General features: G+C 36.6%; 1 non-coding gene across 1 annotated transcript; it reads left to right on the plus strand.

The window, feature by feature from the left end:
* Positions 1-2,327: 2,327 nt before the first annotated feature.
* On the plus strand, positions 2,328-2,434 carry LOC138079469 (U6 spliceosomal RNA). Its single transcript, XR_011144930.1, has one exon. It is a non-coding gene; the product is annotated as a U6 spliceosomal RNA (small nuclear RNA).
* The last annotated feature ends 18,387 nt before the right edge of the window (positions 2,435-20,821 follow it).

Here is a 20,821-nt window from a genome sequence, read left to right on the forward strand (position 1 = left end):
GTTTTCCTGGTGGCTCAGCTGGTAAAAAAAATCTGCCTGCAATGCAGGAGACCTGGGTTTGATCCCTGTGTCAGGAAGATTACCTGGAGAAGGGAATGGCTACCCACTCTAGATTTCTTACCTGGAAAATTCCATAGACAGAGGCTGCTGCATGGTGTCTCAAAGACTGAGCAACTAACACACACACAACAGGAAGATGTAGAGGCAAGCAAACTCATGAGATCTTACTGGAGCATAAATGAAATTTTCATAAAGGAAGTAGCACTTAAATAGTGACTTGTATAACAGGTAGGATTTTGAAAGCAAACGTTTAGAGAGAAAATGACTAAATATAACTTGGAAAATGGCACGGTGCAGCCATGATTTTGGGGATACATTAATAGAGCACTAAAGAGTTTGGTTTGAGTAAACCATAAGCAATTGGAATCATAAAACAAGAAATATCTTGGGATAAAAATTTGACATTCAATTACAGCAAAAAGCCAAGGAAAAATTCTAGTTGAAAACTAGTATCATGAGAACTGTGCTTAACAGTGGTGAAGGGAGGAGAATTGGGCAGAGGAATAGGTGAAAATGAAATTCAGGTGCAACAAATACTTTGCCAACTTGGCAGGGAGCTCTGAGGCAGGTATTGCCCTCAGAGCTGTCCTAGGTTGTGTTGAAATGGCTAGGCATTTACAACTGGCTCAATCTCTAAATGTGTGCAGCACTGGAAGAAGCAGGGAAATGTGGAGGTGAATGTTCCCCTGCCACTGAGGCAGACCCTGAGGGAGCTGTGGGGGAAAGTCATTCTTCTGGTAATGCTTCCTGTCGCAGGGTGACAGGCCGCTTTCTCGCGGATGTGGGAAATACATCTACCTGTCTATCAGTAAATGGACTAAATAGTTAAAAAAAAAAAAAAAAAGATAAGATTGTCAGATGGATGAAGGGCCAAAAGATCATTACAGGCAGTTTACAAGAGATCCCTTAAATATAAGTACACAGAAAGTTTATAAAGAAATACAGTCACTAGGGAGAATAATATGGAGAGTTTTTTAAAAAAACTAGGAATGAAGTGACCATATGACCTAGTAATCCCAGTATTGGACATATACTCTCAGAAAACCATAATTCTAAAAGACACATGTACCCCAGTGTTCATTGCAGCACTATTTACTATAGCCAGGACAAGGAAGCAACCTTGATGTCCACTGACAGATAAATGGATAAAGAAGAAGTGGTGCATATATACAATGAAATATTACCTGGCCATAAAAAGAGACTATTTTGAGTCATTTGTAGTGATGTGGATGATCTAGAGCTTGTCATACAGAGTGAAGTTAGTCAGAAAGAGAAAAACAAATACAGTATGCTGCTGCTGCTGCTGCTAAGTCGCTTCAGTTGTGTCCGACTCTGTGCGACCCAATAGACGAGAGCCCACCATGCTCCGCCATCCCTGGGATTCTCCAGGCAAGAACACTGGAGTGGGTTGCCATTTCCTTCTCCAATGCATGAAAGTGAAAAGTGAAAGTGAAGTCGCTCAGTCGTGTCTGACTCTTTGTGGACCCCATGGACTGCAGCCTACCAGGCTCCTCCATCCATGGGATTTTCCAGGCAAGAGTACTGGAGTGGGGTGCCATTGCCTTCTCCCAAATACAGTATATTAATGCATATATACGGAATCTAGAAAAATGTGCTGATGGGCTTATTTGCAGGAAAGTAATGGAGATGCAAAGGAGAAAAGGAAAGATAAACCCATTTGAATGCACAGTTCCAAAGAATAGCAAAGAGAGATAAGAAAGCCTTCTTCAGTGATCAATGCAAAGAAATAGGGGAAAAACAACAGAATGGGAAAGACTAGAAATCTCTTCAAGAAAACTAGAGATATCAAGGGAACATTTCATGCAAAGATGGGCTCAATAAAGGACAGAAATGGTAGGGACCTAACAGAAGCAGAAGATATTAAGAACAGGTGGCAAGAATACACAGAAGAATGTACAAAATAGATTTTCATGACCCAGATAATTACAATGGTGTGATCACTCACCTAGAGCCAGACATTCTGGAATGTGAAGTCAAGTGGACCTTAGAAAGCATCACTACGAACAAAGCTAGTGGAAGTGATGGCATTCCAGTTGAGCTATTTCAAATCCTGAAAGATGATGCTGTGAAAGTGCTGCACTCAATATGCCAGCAAATTTGGAAAACTCAGCAGTGGCCACAGGTCTGGAAAAGGTCGGTTTTCATTCCAATTGCAAAGGAAGGCAATGCCAGAGAATGCTCAAACTACCGCACAATTGCACTCATCTCACATGCTAGTAAAGTAATGCTTAAAATTCTCCAAACCAGTGCTCGCTTTGGCAGCACATATACTAAAATTGGAATGATACAAAGAAGATTAGCATGGCCCCTGTGCAAGGATGACATGCAAATTTGTGAAGCGTTCCATATTTTTAAAACCTCGAATAGCCAAAGCTATCTTGAGAAAGAAGAATGGAACTGGAGGAATCAACATGCCTGACTTCAGGCTCTACTACAAAGCCACAGTCATCAAGACAGTATGGTACTGGCACAAAGACAGAAATATAGATCAACAGAACAAAATAGAAAGCCCAGAGATAAATCCGTGCACCTATGGACACCTTATTGTTGACAAAGGAGGCAAGAATACACAATGGAGAAAAGACAATCTCTTTAACAAGAGGTGCTGGGAAAACTGGTCAACCACTTATAAAAGAATGAAACTAGAACACTTTCTAACACCATGCACAAAAATAAACTCAAAATGGATTAAAGATCTAAACGTAAGACCAGAAACTATAAAACTCCTAGAGGAGAACATATGCAAAACACTCTCCAACATACATCACAGCAGGATCCTCTATGACCCATCTCCCAGAATATTGGAAATAAAAGCAAAAATAAACAAATGGGACTTAATTAAACTTAAAAGCTTCTGCACAACAAAGGAAACTATAGCAAGGTGAAAAGACAGCCTTCTGAATGGGAGAAAATAGCAAGTGAAGCAACTGACCAAGAATTAATCTCAAAAATACACAAGCAACTCCTGCAGCTCAATTCCAGAAAAATAAACGACCCAATCAAAAAATGGGCCAAAGAACTTAACAGACATTTCTCCAAAGAAGACATATGGATGGCTAACAAACACATGAAAATATGCTCAACATCACTCATTATCAGGGAAATGCAAATCAAAACCACAATGAGGTACCACTTCATGCCAGTCAGAATGGCTGCTATCAAAAGTCTACAAGCAATAAATTCTGGAGAGGGTGTGGAGAAGAGGGAACCTTCTTACATTATTAGTGGGAATGCAAACTAGTACAGCCACTATGGAGAACAGTGTGGAGATTCCTTGAAAAACTAAAAATAAAACTGGTATACGACCCAGCAATCCCACTCCTGGGCATACACACCAACGAAACCAGAAATGAAAGAGACACATGTACCCCAATGTTCATCACAGCACTGTTTATAATAGCCAGGACATGGAAGCAACCTAGATGTCCATCAGAAGATGAATGGATAAGAAAGCTGTGGTACATATACACAATGGAGTATTACTCAGCCATTAAAAAGAATACATTTGAATCAGTTCTAATGAGGTGGATGAAACTGGACCCGATTATACAAAGTGAAGTAAGCTAGAACGAAAAACACCAATATAGTATACTGACACATATATATAAAATTTAGAAAGATGGTAACCATAACCCTGTATGCGAGACAGCAAAAGAGACACAGACATGGGACTCTGTGGAAGAGGGAGAGGGTGGGATGATTTGGGAGAATGGCATTGAAACACGTATAATATCATATGTGAAACGAATCACCAGTCCAGGTTTGATGCATGATACAACATGCTCGGGGCTGGTGCACTGGGATGACCCAGAGGGATGAGATGGAGAGGGAGGGAGAGGGGTTCAGGATGGGGAACATGTGTACACCCATAGAGGATCCATGCTGATTTATGGCAAAACCAATAGAATATTGTAATTAGCCTCCAATTAAAATAAATAAATTTATATTTTAAAAATAAATAATAACTTAAAAATAATAAATAAAATAAAATTCTGCAAACCAGGCTTCAGCAATACATGAACTGTGAACTTCCAGATGTTCAAGCTGGTTTTAGAAAAGGCAGACAAACCAGAGATCAAATTGCCAACATCCCCTGGATCATGGAAAAAGCAAGAGAGTTCCAGAAAAACATCTATTTCTGCTTTATTGACTATGCCTAAGCCTTTGACTGTGTGAATCACAACAAAGTGTGGAAAATCCTGAAAGAGATGGGAATACCAGACCACCTGACCTGCCTCTTGAGAAATCTGTATGCAGGTCAGGAAGCAACAGTTAGAACTGGACTTGGAACAACAGACTGGATCCAAATAGGAAAAGGAGTACGTCAAGGCTGTATATTGTCACCTGCTTATTTAACTTATATGCAGAGTACATCATGAGAAATGCTGGGCTGGAAGAAGCGCAAGCTGGAATCAAGATTGCTGGAGAAATATTAATAACCTCAGATATGCGGGTGACACCACCTTTATGGCAGAAAGTGAAGAAGAACTAAAGAACCTCTTGTTGAAAGTGAAAGAGGAGAGTGAAAAAGTTGGCTTAAAGCTCAACATTCTGAAAACTAAGATCATCCAGTCCCATCACTTCATGGCAAATAGATGGGGAAACAGAGGAAACAGTGGCTGACTTTATTTTTCTGGGCTCCAAAATCATTGCAGATGGTGATTGCAGCCATTAAATTAAAAGATGCTTACTCCTTGGAAGGAAAGTTTTGACCAACCTAGACAGCATTTTAAAAAGCAGAGACATTACTTTGCTAACAAAGGTCCGTCTAGTCAAGGCTATGGTTTTTCCTGTGGTCATGTATGGATGTGAGAGTTGGACTACAAAGAAAACTGAGTGTCGAAGAATTGGTGTTTTTTAACTGTGGTGTTGGAGAGGACTCTCGAGAGTCCCTTGGACTGCCAGGAGATCCAACCAGTCCATCCTAAGGAGATCAGTCCTGGGTGTTCTTTGGAAGGACTGATGTTGAAGCTGAAACTCCAATACTTTGGCTACCTCATGTGAAGGACTGACTTGTTGGAAAAGACCTTGATGCTGGGAGGGATTGGGGGCAAGAGGAGAAGGGTATGACAGAGGATGAGATGATTGGATGGCATCACCGACTCGATGGACATGGATTTGGGTCAACTCTCAGAACTGATGATGGCCAGGGAGGCCTGGCATGCTGTGGCTCATGGAGTTGCAAAAAGTCGGACATGACTAAGTGACTGAACTGAACTGAACTGAATGGAGATGCAGATGTAGAGAACTGACTTCTGGACACAGTGGGGGGAAAGAGAAGGTGTGACAGACTAAGAAAGCATTGATGTATATACAATATTATGTGTAAAATAGATAGCTAGTGGGAAGCTGCTTTATAACACAGGGAGGCCAGCTTGGTGCTCTATGATGACCTAGAGAGGTGAGTTGTAGAGGAGGGGAGGGAAGCTCAAGAAGGAGGCTATATATATTTCATAAATATATATATACACATATATATTTATACATATATAAAGTTATGACTGGTTCACAATGTTTTATGGCAGAAACCAACACAACATTGTAAAGCAATTTTCCTCCAATTAAAAAATAAATTAAAAAAAAAGAAAATGAAAGGAAAAAAGAACTATAACATACAAACACTACCCAAAGTAAAGCTGATGTGACTATTCTTACCAAAGAAAATATAGACGTTAAAGCTCAGAGCATTATTGAAGATTAGGAAGAACATTACATAATGATCTCTTCCAGCAGAAAGATATCTCAATCATAAATCTGAATGCATCCAATAACAGTTGAAAAAGAAAGGAAGAGATAAATTTGCTATCTTATTGAGGCCTGTAATACACCTTCCTCAATGGAATATGGAAAATGCAGAAGGAGTAATTAGCATACATAGAACACAACCTCCAACAAGAATATAATCTCATTTTTTTCAGGTACACGTGGTACATTTATTCAAACAAAATCAAGTGGAAATGCTAACAATCTAAAGTGTGTTAACAGAAAAGAAGAATGCCTTCAGTGGGCCCACGGGTAGACACAACAAGCTAAGGAAAGCACAAGTGACCATGAAGAGAGGTCAAAAAATATTACCCAAACTGAAACACAAAGAGAAAAAAGAGTGAGAGGAATGGAACAGCGCATTCCAACGCTGTAGGACATTATAGTCTAATGTACATCGAATGGGTATGCCAGAAGCAGAGCAAAGTATTGAACTAACACTGTATCCTTGATAAACTGTTCTTTGTCATAAAATGGTCATTTTTGAGTTACTAATCAGATTTTTAAACTAATACTGTATTTAGAGATTGGCCAATGGTTTTCTCTCTTCTCTCTCGTTTTTCTCTATGTCTCTATTTATATCTTTTTTATGGTCTCTGTCTCTCTCTTCCCCTCTTATTGGTACTATGTCAGGGCTTCCCTGGAGGCTCAGATGGTAAAGAATCTGCCTGCAGTGCAGGAGACCTGAGTTTGATCCCCGGGTTGGGAAGATCCCTTGAAAGAAGGCATGACAACCCACTTCATTATTCTTGCCTGGAGAATTCTCATGGACAGAGAAGCCTGGTGGGCTACAGTCCATAGGGTCACAAATAGTTGGACATGACTGAATGACTAAGCACAGAGCATACATATCAGGTTTTGGTATTGAGGTGTCTGGTTTGATAAAATAAACTAAGAATATATCCTTTTTACTATAGTCAGGTAAAGATCCAATATATCCTGAGATTACCTGTTCTTAAGATTAGAGAAAAATCACCTATGAAATTTTGTACTTGATTTTTGTCCATGTATCTTTTTGGTTAATTCTGCCAGTCTTAATTTTTATACTGTATTTCTTCCTTAAATTTGAAGGCATTCCAGTTTTAGCTGTATCTTAGACTTTTGGCATAATGCTTTCTTTTTTTTCTGTATATAGTTCTGTAATTTTTGGTTTTAGCTTGTTATTTAGAGTTTCTTTAGAAAGATAATTCCTAATTTTCAGATAGTTCCATATATGAAGACTTCCTATTACCTTTTTTTTTCCCGTGTCTACTTCTTTTCTTTTTTTTTTTTTGAGGTTTTATTTTATGTTTAATTTTTTTACTTTATAATACTGTATTGGTTTTGCCACACATTGACATGAATCCACCACAGGTGTACATGAGTTTCAAACCCTGAACCCCTCCTCCCACCACCCTCCCCATATCATCTCTCTGGGTCATCCCAGTGCACCAGCCCCAAGCAAAAGAGACACATGTACCCCAATGTTCATCGCAGCACTGTTTATACTAGCCAGGACATGGAAGCAACCTAGATGTCCTATTACCTTTTTATACTTTATTTGATTTATGATAAAAAATGTAGCCTGTAAAAGCTCTACTATTTTTTATTTCATCTAGGCTTGTTTGTGGAGAAATAATGGAGTAGATTGGTTTTTAAAAAATATTTCTTTTTTTTATGTATTCTACTAAGTATGTCTGATTCTAAAAGAGTTATACTAAATCTGACACTGCAAGTTAAGTTTTTAATCAAGTTCTGTATGTATTTATGTTATTTTTGTTTTGCATATTTATCTTTTTATTTGATATATACGAGTTATGACTTTAGTATATGACATCATTACCCTATTTTGTAATTTTCTTAAATTATACCTTCTCTGTTAATAATATTATCATTCTGTTTTTCACTTTTTGCCCATTCCATTGTGTGCATCTATTTATTATTACCTAGCTTATAGTATATTTTACCTAAAAAATATTTTCTGATTTTTTTAACCTAATCTCAAAAATCATTTAAGAAGGGAATTAATCTTGCTCAATTTTAATTTTGTAAATAATGTTAATGCATTTTTAATAATATTAATACATTAATACATTTTATTTTATTTCTGCTCTCTTTATATTCCTGTATATGTATGTGACTTTGCTACCTAAAAAAACTTCCACTTGCTGACTTAGAAGTGAATTCTGCTATCTCCTCTACTAGTAGTTAGAATTTATCCTTTGTTACAATGAGGTAATGGTGTTACTGACAGATGCCAACAGAAGAGGATGCAAAATGTTTTCAATGACAAAAGCTATGGGATGTGAATGATATCACTCACTTGCAGGAGTGCGGATTCTACCAGGCCAGAAGAAGCTCTTTGTAATTCTCACAAGGGCTTTCTTCCTTGATCTCCTTTGCATCTGGCTGTTCTGAACACTGGCCTGCTCATCAGAAGCAAGTGGCTGATATAAACAATTCCAACACATTCCAGAATGTTTACTGAGATATTGGGCAAAACAAAGATCAATTTCCTAAAGCCCAGAGTACTCCTCAGTGAACTCAGGCTTCAGTTTGTCTGAAGACTGCTCTTATTTCCCATTCCAGGACCCCAACTGCCATCTGTGTCAACTCAGCAGGACTGCTTTTTCCTTCTCTTTCTTTCTTTTCATGTTTCTTTTTTTATTTCTTTGGTTTCTTGTTTCCTTAATATTTTTCACTTCCCAACCAGAGTTATAGGGAAGGGGATGTATCAGTTAAACATATCAAAATATTTGATCCTTGTTATTAATAGAATGGCTTGTTCTCTGAATCTTCTCAAATTTTAGCAGACATTGGACATTGATCTTTGACTCCCATCAGTAGGTACAACTTTTGTTTAGCATGCTTTATATTTTTGTCTTTGTCCAGCATCCTCATAGACATGTAGCCTGTCCCAAGCTCAACCTATTCCAATTAGCTCCCCTTTCCCAAAAGGTCATAAGTCATGCTGCTACTTCCAATTCAAATAAGTGTCTTTTTTACTTTGCTCTAATATAATAGCTTATTAATACATCCCCCCCTCTTTTCACTAGATTTAGTATACTATCCTAAATCAGACATATCAAGCAATGTGTTCAAATTAATATTTTTCCTCATTTTGAACAATTCATTTCCCTTTTCAATGACCTTGAAGTTGAATGTAGGCATGCTGTCTTTATTAAGTGTGCTAATTTTGTATGAAAAGTAAAAAGGAAATCCCAGACCTCTCCAAGGGCACTCCAAACAGCAAGCAAGCACAGAGTGCATGATGGCTCAGAGAGCATCCAGTTCAATAGGTAAGGGATAGGAAATGGACATTTGAGACAAATAAAAATCTTCAGATTTTGCCTAAAAGTCTCTCCGTCTGGCTATTCATGTTCACGATTATTAAAGTCATTTTTAAACTTTTATCTCAAGCAGTTTTAGTACTGTGCTCCAGTTTCTTAAAGACTTTGGACAATTGTAGATATAACTCTTAAGAATACTGTAGTTATCGGTATGTCTCAGTCAAGTCAAAATCAATTAAGAAGGAATGCTAGAAACTACAATCCAATTGACATCAAGAAATGTCAGCAACGTTTACAACTTTTCCCAGAGTTCAAAGTAGGGCAATTTCTTTAGGTCACAATATTTTTATGTTCTTGTGTTCCACCACAGGCAGCTCATAAAAGATGCTAGCATATTTAGATTATGTACAGCTGTGGACCATACCACCCACAGAGTGCAAGGCTCCGACCAGGTGTGAGAAATTCCTTTTTGCTGTTCCCAGATGATTCGTAAAGGGTTGGGCCCTGAACGCCCACCACCCTTCCTGACCAGCCTGTTCTGCAGATTCTGGCTACATGCCTGCAGTGGAGGTCAATTTCCCAGAAATACCCTTCCTTTTTTGATGCTTGTAATCAAATACATATTTCTCCACTCTTCTATAGAAATAAGACACTGACCCACACTGCCCACCACATGAAGTCATTTTCGTTCCCAGCTTAGTTTCTCCTTGCCAAGATAAGAGGTTTAGCACATTTTTACTTGCCCACAATTGTTTGTTGACAGAGCAAAACTGTAAGAATATTTTAATTCTGCCATCTCACCAGCCCTACGTCACTAATTCCCAGACTTTACTAACACAGCTAATGTTTTTAATTACAACTTACTATTAGGTTTTACTTTGTAAGTACTGCAGACCTATTTTCTATCTATATAGAACTATACATTATCTTTTTTTAACCTACAGGTAAAAAGTACTTTAAAAATAATTATTGATAGCTGATTTATATCTTGTCTGACCTCTCTGATTACATGTCCAGACCTGTGTGATTTTGGATACTCAAAGATAATGGCCCTGACAGTGATCTGCTCTGTTCTGAAACTGTTGGGAAACGTAGAGTATGCCTAAGAGAGAGATTCCATTTGTTACTCATCAATTCAGTTCAGTTCATTTCAGTAGCTCAGTCGTGTCTGACTCTTTGTGACCCCATGAATTGCAGCATGCCAGGCCTCCCTGTCCTACTCATACTCAAGTGAAAATTACTTTTCTGATGATGTCTAGTCAAGACCTTAAGACATGATAACTATAAAGGAAATGAAAAATGCAAATAAGGGGCCTGAGAAATTCAGTGTTTTTTATGAACAGACATAAGATAAAAATTTTTAATTAAAGAAAGATCCCCTTAAGTTTAAGTTGTAGAATGTAAAAAATTCTCTGTGACATATCTCTGCTGTTTTATCAGCATGGATGTCTCACAGAGTGGGATATTAGGATAAAATCCTAAGCAACTATTTACACTATTCCAAGAACAATTCTAAGTCGGTTGTTGGAGGAAAATGGATGATGTCAAGGAAGGAAAGAAATGCAGACTTTTGTAACCAGTCTCTGTCATAATGGATAGAGATTTGAGAATGAAAGAACAAAACAAAAACTCCTCAGTTAAAAATTATAGCAAAGGTAGGCTACTGGCTTTATGGGTGGCCCATTAAAAGAGAAGAAAACAAGGGAAACAGAGAAGTAGAGAAAAAATGCAATTAGGAGAAGGAAGCTAAAGTTTAGGGAATAAATATGCAATGAGTAAATTGGTGAATGCACGGCATAAAAAGAGAAATTAAAATTGATGTCAAGAAGAAACTTGGCAGAACACGATAGTACACCTAAAACAGCTGAGCGTGAAGGACAGCATGAGAAAACAGATCCTATGGAACTTCTAAATCTCACTGAAGTCAAAACTATACAGTATCTCTCCTTTTTTTTGTAAGTCTTCTGAAAACAATGACCAGGAGTTTATTACTTTGAATTTTTTGCCATTTGATGACCATACTGATGAAAGAAAGAATGTAATATCACGGTAACATGTATAATTACCGGAAGCTAGATGTTAAAGAATGACACATCACCAAATAATTGAGATAATATATTCATGTTGGACTCAACAGAATTTTAGGGAGTTGTTTAAGTGGGGTAGAGATGGTATTTCAAACAACTCCAAGATGAATTCATAGATACAATGGTGTTTCTGTAATTTGGAAGAACAGATTTTTATGTAGAGGTTTTCATTTCTTAGATCGATGGATTAAGACCCTACTAGGAAGAAAAATCAGCAGAAAATAATTTAAAACTTGGAAGTAACACATAAAACAGTTACCTGAAGGTACTGGACAGTGAGGAGAAGACAGACTGATGGGGAGTCTATGCTCACTTGAAGGAGCAAACGGGGGGCATTCTCTTTAAATAAATTCGCCTCTCAGCAGCTCTTACCCTGGGCTAAGTGCACTCCAGGGAATAAACACAGAAAGAGTAAGGGCTCATGTGGAAAGATCCAGACATTCTGGCCAGTGAAATTAGAAACATGTATCCCCAAAATGTGATCCACTGAGCCAAAATATGAATCCTTAAATTCTATCTGCCAACACTTTAGACTGACACCTGAACAATGCATGCATGAAGCAGAGTCAAGCAACCCAGGTAAAGGCAATAGACATGAACTGAGATGCAAGAAGTCATTCAAGAAACTCAGCAATTTGTAGTTCAAGCTCAGTGGAGAAAATTGCTTGCTAAAAGCAAATGCTTATCACAGCAAAAGAACAGAATCTAGCATCCTCAGTACTTAAAATTTGTCAAGCCCAGGATACAATCGAAGATTACATAACATGAAAACCAAGGAAAAGAAACATTCTCAAGAGAAAAAAAATTCATCCAGTCTGAACCTAAGATGAACTACATATTGAAACTATCAGACAAGGATTTTAAAGTAATTATAACTCTTCTCAATAAAGTAAAACAAAACCCCAAACAGAAAAAAAAAAACAAAAAACTAGAAAGACATGTTTTCAGTGGATAAAAGTCTCAAAGGAGAAATGAAAATTCAGCTGAAAAAAAAAAAAAAGTACCAAATGGAAATTCTAGAACTTAAAAATAAACTTCATGACATAAAGATGTCTTAATAAGTGGAGGAATATTTTCATGAATTGCAAGACCATGTTCATGAATTGGAAGATTCAATTTGATAACCTGGCCATCGTTCCTAAACCAATCTATAGATGCAATGCAATCCTACTCAAAATCTGAGTATTATTTTTTAATTGATAAGCCAACTAAAAAATTCATGTGGAAAGGCAAAGAATCCAGAAATCTTTAGATTGTTGGGGTTACACGTGTTATCTACTGATGGGAATATATAATTTCTAGCGAGGACAGAATGGTACCATCTCATTTACACAGCAACTCAACTATCCAGAAAGAGTCATTTCAGTTCAGTTCAGTCACTCAGTCATGTCCGACTCTTCGTGATCCCATGAATTGCAGCACGCCAGGCCTCCCTGTCCATCACCAACTCCCAGAGTTCACTCAGATTCACGTCCATTGAGTCAATGATGCCATCCAGCCATCTCATCCTCTGTCATCCCCTTCTCCTGCCCGCAATCCCTTCCAGAATCAGAGTCTTTTCCAATGAGTCAACTCTTCACATGAGGTGGCCAAAGTACTGGAGTTTCAGCTTCAGCATCATTCCTTCCAAAGAAATCCCAGGGCTGATCTCCTTCAGAGTGGACTGGCTGGATCTCCTTGCAGTCCAAGGGACCCTCAAGAGTCTTCTCTAACACCACAGTTCAAAAGCATCAATTCTTTGGCGCTCAGACTTCTTCACAGTCCAACACTCACATCCATACATGACTACTGGAAAAACCATAGCCTTGACTAGATGGACCTTTGTTGGCAAAGTAATGTCTCTGCTTTTTAATATATTCCCTAGGTTGGTCATAACTTTTCTTCCAAGGAGTAAGCGTCTTTTAATTTCATGGCTGCAATCACCATCTGCAGTGAGTTTGGAGCCCCCCAAAATAAAGTCTGACACTGTTTCCACTGTTTCCCCATCTATTTCCCATGAAGTGATGGGACCAGATGCCATGATCTTCGTTTTCTGAATGTTGAGCTTTAAGCCAACTTTTTCACTCTCCTCTTTCACTTTCATCAAGAGGCTTTTTAGTTCCTCTTCACTTTCTGCCATAAGGGTGGTATCATCTGCATATCTGAGGTTACTGATATTTCTCCTGCCAATCTTGATTCCAGCTTGTGCTTCTTCCAGCCCAGCATTTCTCATGATGTACTCTGCATAGAAGTTAAATAAGCAGGGTGACAATATACAGCCTTGACATACTCCTTTTCCTATTTGAAACCAGTCGGTTGTTCCATGTCTAATTCTAACTGTTGCCTCCTGACCTGCATATAGGTTTCTCGAGAGGCAGGTTAGGTGGTCTCTTTCGGAATTTTCCAGTTTATTGTGATCCACACAGTCAAAGGCTTAGGCATAGTCAATAAAGCAGAAATAGATGTTTTTCTGGAACTCTCTTGCTTTTTCCATGATCCAGCAGATGTTGGCAATTTGATCTCTTTTTCCTCTGCCTTTTCTAAAACCAGCTTGAACATCAGGAAGTTCACGGTTCATGTATTGCTGAAGCCTGGCTTGGAGAATTTTGAGCATTACTTTACTAGCATGTGAGATGAGTGCAAATGTGCGGTAGTTTGAGCATTCTTTGGCATTACCTTTCTTTGGACTGTGGCTCAGATCATGAACTCCTTATTACCAAATTCAGATTGAAATTGAAGAAAGTAGGGAAAACTGCTAGACCATTCAGGTATGACCTAAATCAAATACCTTATGATTATACAGTGGAAGTGAGAAATAAATTAAAGGGCCTAGATCTGATAGAGAGAGTGCCTGATGAATTATGGAATGGGGTTTGTGACATTGTATAGGAGAAAGGGATCAAGACCATCACCATAGAAAAGAAATGCAAAGAAGCTAAATGGGTGTCTGGGGAGGCCTTACATATAGCTGTGAAAAGAAGAGAGGTGAAAAACAAAGGAGAAAAGGAAAGATATAAGCATCTGAATGCAGAGTTCCAAAGAATAGCAAGAAGAGATAAGAAAGCCTTCTTCAGCGATCAATGCAAAGAAATAGAGGAAAACAACAGAATGGGAAAGACTAGAGATCTCCAGAAAGAGTAGTGACATACAACAAAATATCTTCATGGAGGAATAAAATGTCTATGCAAGTCTCCTGCTGCAAGTCCAAAATTTGTTAATGTAAATAAAATACACAGTTTAAAGTGAGTATGCCTGTGCCTGTGTATTTGATGGAACTTCAGGTCCATGTCAGGGACCTCAGAAAAAGGGTTTCAGTGTCTACTATGGCTGGGAAATAATTCACATGTCATTCCCTTTCTGAAGATTCACTGTGCCCAGTTAACTGAGCCATGGCTCTGAGATTAATTGCAAGTCAAAACCTGTTCAACATTATCTTTAAGTATACACAACTTGAGAAAACTATTTGGATAATACAGAAAATTAAGATTATTAATGTAATTGTCTTGATCAACTGTCACCTACTGGTACATTCAGTTCTTCTTAGAAGGGAGAAAACAGCAAAACAGGGGAAGTGAGACTGTTGCTGAAAGTGGACATTTTAAAAGAATAACCATCATCAAGCCATCCTCTAATTAAAGAAAGAAGAAACTGAATTGTTCACAGTCCAATAGATACCAACATTGGCATCATATTATTCAGAAAGAATTACTAATAACATGATCATTATGATGACAATAGAGAAAAATTTATATCATTCTCATTCTACATGTTGAATAAATTTCCAAGTTGTATTCATTCTAACATTAAAATGTCTTTAGTATTTACTCTTTCATCTCTGTGTCTAGCATATCTCCCCTGGTTCTTGCCCTCATTTTCATTACATTACTGAAAGAGCAAAAAGGGTTAAAAATACAGATACTAGAATACCTGCAGGCAGCATTTGAAAGAATATGGAGAGATCAAACTTCAAGGTAATTTAATGATATCTTTCTAAGATTTCTTGGGATTTGGGCTCCTTTATACCATTTAGCAGAAAAACAATTAGTTTCACTCATTCATTTAAATTGGTTCTCATTTCAATTTCTTAATCTACATGAAGATTCTCAGGATCAGGAAGTAATTAATCATCTGGAAGAAGGTCAGATTGATTGAATCATCTCTGCCCTGAATGGCCAACCTAAATAATTAAAGTAGACTTTGTCATGGAAATGAGTAATTTTGCAGTGAAGAAAAGGAAACATTAAATTTTGATGTATATTACATGTTCAAGGATATCAATCTTAATTCCCATGGCCAGGATCCAGAAGAATGTTAGTAGCCTATCAAATGAACATTGAATTTAATTGGTTACTCCATTAAGAAACATTATTGACCTCTGGGTGTCATGATAGCATGGCATTCAATGATATTTTTTTCTCAGCTTATAGTTTTTCAAACTGCATTTCTAATAATTTCAGTCAGACTTCATAGGGTGGCTCACCTTGTCCCTAAAATGATTTTTACTTTTTCTAACACATTTTCCAATGTCATTATATTTTTCTTGAGTAAAGCAGCTATTTCATTGTTTCTCAAGCAATAGGCCAAGGACTGCCTATATCAGAAACATCTGGAGTCTTGTTAAAATTTTACTTCTAGGAGTATACAAGCCAAAGGCTGTTGGAGAATGTGTATTTACAATAAGCACATTAGATGGTATTTACATCCACTAAAATTTGGGAAACACTGAACTACTCAATGATGGTGAAAGGACAGCTAGACCCAGATCACTGACCTTCACTTGTCTAGACAAGCAAAATAGTGGCTGTTCATCCATGAGAGACTTTCTAATTTTTGAAATTAAAATAACAGAGTTAAGACTCTGAATTAGTTTTAGAGTAGGGTTGCCCATTAAAACAGGACTCCCAGGTAAATGTAAGATTTGGATAAGCAATAAGTAATTAGCATATGTAAGTCCCAAATTCTACATTGGATTTACTTGTACTTAAACATTATTTGTTGTTTATCTGAAATTCAAAATAACTGGTTGTCACACATGTATCAGTAAAATCTAGCAACCTTACTTTAGAATATCATAGGTCTGGGTTTGAATCTGCCATTTATTATCGGTTGGGTAACTTTGGAAAATGTCCTTAACCCTTCTAAACTTCAATTTCTTAAACCATAAGATGAAACAGAACTACAACAAAACAAAAAACCCCCTTGAAAACATACCTTAAAGGATTGTCAAGAAAATTATACATTTGTTATATAACTTATGTATTTTATGTATAGTATATCATCTGTACACTATTGACACTTCATACGGTGTCATGCAAATATTAAGCTTGATAAGATGTAGTTTTTATTGTTATTGCCATTGCTAATAATATATTGATATAATTTAATAATATACAAGTAAAAGAAGGGTCTAAGCCTATTTAACAAATATTGTCAGTTAAAAATTGACAGTATGTTTTTAGATAGCACCTTAATGGAACATACAAATCAGTAGATTCAATATTTCACTTTCTGTTCACTATCTCCTTTGTTTGGCTCTTTGCCATAATTTGGGAACAAAGTATGTGACTTGTATTTTTCAGGAAGGATCCTTCTTGTTACAACTTTTACAATTGATTCAGTAAATCTAAGCAGTTTGCTCCTTTATAGAAAAAAAAAATATGTATATATATATTTGATACAATTTTTCACACAAATTGAGATAAGCTCATTATATTTTTCTGTATCAGACATTTCAATAATTAAAATTAATAATCAATGTATTTCATTCCAACTGTTAATAGAATAAATGTGTATGCATATGTTCACTTCAAGAATCATTTTTGTTGAAATAACTGTTTTTATAAATTATTCAGATGAATATTGTAAGTTGTATAGAATCTTGGTATCTTTAAAAAAATTATATATTTTTAGATTTATCTTTAATTAAAATTTATTTATTTAAAAATTATTTATTTTATTTAAAATTTTAATTTATTTTAATCTTTAAAAATTGTTTATTTTTAATTGGAACATAATTGCTTTACAATGTTGTATTGGTTCCTGCCATATATCAGCATGAATCAGCCATAGGTAGACATATGTGCCCTCCCTCTTAAGCCTCCCTCCCACCTCCTACCCCATCCCACCCTTCTAGGTTGTCACAGAGCAGTGAGGTGAGTTCTCTGCATTATGTAGCAAATTCCAACTGGCTATTTTTCACATATGGTAGTATATATCTTTCAATGCTACTCTCTTAATTCAGCTATCTCCTTCCCCTACTGTGTCCCACAGGTCTGTCCTCTATGTCTTTGTCTCTATTGCTGCCCTAAAAATAGGTTCATCAGTACCACTTTCGGTAGATTCCATATATATGTGTTAATATTTGCTTTTATCTCTGACTTTCCTCACTCTGTATAACAGGAGCCTGGTAGGCTGTAGTCCATGGGGTCACAAAGAGTCGGACACGACTGAGCGACCTCACTTTCACTTTTCACTTTCATGCATTGGAGAAGGAAATGGCAACCCACTCCAGTGTTCTTCCCTGGAGAATCCCAGGGACAGGGGAGCCTGGAGGGCTGCCATCTATGGGGTCGCATAGAGTCGGACACAACTGAAGTGACTTAGCAGCAGCAGCAGCAGCAGCAGCCTACAGAGTAATTAGTTGTCTACTGGCAAAATGGGTAAACGTAGAGTTTAATTTGGCAGTTTTGCAATGACATACTTTTGAAGTGCTTTTGCAATATTTTTTGGATTTAATTATTTATACTCATTGTAATTATTTATAAAATAATATACTTCTGAGTATACACATAGCAATGACTCAAAATCAATAAAATCTCAACCATATAATGCTGAAAGAAAGAAGAGTTGTAGAATGAAATACAAAAATGACACTAATCTGTGTATAAACAGATTAATAATACACAATGATTATAGATGTATTTAGGATACAGTAAAAGTACAAAGCCATGCAAGGAAATGATATCCACCAAATGTGGAATACTGTCAATCTTCATATATGTCATGGGCAGGGGTGGACTGGGTTCAAAGTGGGTGGCATGATGAACTGAACCATATCTGTTCTATTGATACTTTGTTTCAAACAAGAGAGAAATCTAAAGCAGATATGGCAAAATATTGAGATTTAATAAGGCTATTATTTAGAGAGATTATATACAGCGATTCATTGTGTACAATTTTTTGTATGCTTGGGATATTCCATTTATAATGAGATGGGTAGAACTCCCACTCTTTCCCATTACACTCACATCTCATTGGCCAGGAACTCTATAACAGAGCCACTGAGGAGTTATGGTGGGAAAGTAGCCCCCTGATGGAATCTAGAGACAAACACAAACACACCAATGCATGGGCTTTATAGAGGCTGTTCAGGCCCAATGAGAAGTCTATACCTAATAGAGTTATTCTGCTTGGGAGTCAAAAATAGCAAATTGAATGGTGTGTGTGTATGTTGGGTTGGTGTCATAGAAAATGAATCAAAGAAGTGAATTTGGGACACATGTTTATGGGAACAGGATGAAGTGATGATGCTCCTCTGATGCCAAGAAGTTAAAACTGCCTGGGCCTAAAAGTTCCGCATGAAACACTCTTGGGAATGGTGATACTATCAGATGGACTATGATGTATTGTTCTTATTTTTCATGTGGGGAAAGTGGCTCTTTCTTCTACAAAACTAACATTGTCCAAGTGGATAGTATAAAAAAATGATTTAAAATATGGTCCTGTTTTTCCTGGTGAAGTCTGAGGTTGATGGAACACATTTTTGCATCTTTCAAAGTTCACAACTTAAAGGTTTGCATGTAGAAGAACTGCTGTACTCAAAGTGAAAAATAGACTGAGAATAAAATAATCAAGACACAAAATTTGAACTCTCTCAAGAAGTTTATACAAAAAATAATTTAATTTAAAAAGCTTCCTCTTGGGAATATATAACTCTTCAGGTTACTTTTTGCCCTCCAAATTATGATGCTACCATATATCCATTTTGTTTTATAGTATGAACTTCTTTCTAACACCGCTTCATGTATTAATTTCAAGTATATGAGATGAATGAAAAGGACTTTTCATTGCTTCATAATTTTACTTTCTTTCCATTGTTTTCCTGTTATATTTCTCTTTATATTTAATGGCCTAAATATATAATTCTCAAAATTGTTATAAACAAGGGCTATATAGAGAAATTTTACAATTTTTGAAGACATGTAAAATCTTAGCAAGTGCTTCTGATTTGAGACATAGTATAAAATACTTCAATAACATAGGCAACAATTCTAACAGCAAATTCTATCTTTTAGTCTTCTGTTTTCATCATGTCTTAAGCTAATAATGGCCAAGTTATCACAGTAGAGGTTAAAAGGACAGACTACTTTAAGTTGTCTTCTTTGGGTCTTGAACATTGTAAGTCACCCACGATTCTCAATATGATTTATTGAGTTGACAAGAAAACAAAACAAAACACTTCTTCAAAGTCCAAAGTTGTGTAAATAAAGTGTAACATTTCAGTCTTACGGATATCTCTGCATCTTGGATTCTTTTAAACAAACCCTCTAAAGGAGTTGTTTTAGGATTTTCATCAAAACAAGAGTACCTTCTAAACAAAATGTGTAGTTACTTTGAAGAATTGTTATAAGCTGTTACAGAGGTTTTCTTGAAGGGAAGACCTGAGGAGAGGGAAAGGAGTATTTGAAACATGAAAATCTCAGCAGATATAGTGTGAAAATAAGTATTATCTATACCATTAATTAGAAAAGGTTATTTGAGTGAATTTTACTTTAAAATTAATTTACTTTATCAATATAGAACATAATGTTTCTTAACTGGATTAAGCTAAAGAGAATAAAAACAAAGAAATTTTAAAATTTCCCCGTTAGTCTTTTTCCTGAGGCACACTTCCCAGACTTCAGGGTCATCATCTCAAAAAACAAATTCTAGGATTCTTTAGAAAATTCTGTGACCCTGAGCCTCAGAGATGTCATTTTTTATTCTATGCTTTTTGTATCATGCACAAGGAAACATCTTTTGGAAATCATTTGGCCATTGATATGTACCATAGAAGTGTTGGTTTTTGTTTCAATACAAGTTTTTTAATGAGAAAGAAAAAGGATGTCAGTATGTCTTAGCCAAAGAAGGAAACTTAATGGCAAACACAGCAATAGTGTTCTTTCATGGAACTTTCTATTCTAATGTTATTAGCTTTATACATAATAACAATTTTCATAGCAACAGAAAAGCCAGAGAAATCTACCTCTAGTCTTTAATTTCATAAATGACAGTACTATCTGACAGTATTTTTATGAATAAATAAGGTGGTTTTCTTTTGTACAGAGAAGTTTATTTTAAAAGACTGTAGCTTCATAGGCCCATATTGGTTTTGTTTTTCCTGGCTGTAGGGAAGGGGTCTGTGCTCTGTTTCTGATAAATTTCCCCTTGTTTTCAGTTCTGACAAATATTCCTTTGAATATGGTGTATGAAAATATTCTAGCACCAAACCAAGAATATCTAACCTTATTTATGTCTGTATTCTGTCCTTAAACACAAACAGCTGTGCACACATACATCTGTCTCACGTCTGACCAAGTACTGCTGTCCAGGTCTTCATATATACAAATAAATGTTCCCAGTTTTATGGGAAATCGTGGCTGG

The sequence above is a fragment of the Capricornis sumatraensis genome, chromosome 4 (assembly GCF_032405125.1).
Source record: "Capricornis sumatraensis isolate serow.1 chromosome 4, serow.2, whole genome shotgun sequence".
NCBI classification, from domain to species: domain Eukaryota; kingdom Metazoa; phylum Chordata; class Mammalia; order Artiodactyla; family Bovidae; genus Capricornis; species Capricornis sumatraensis.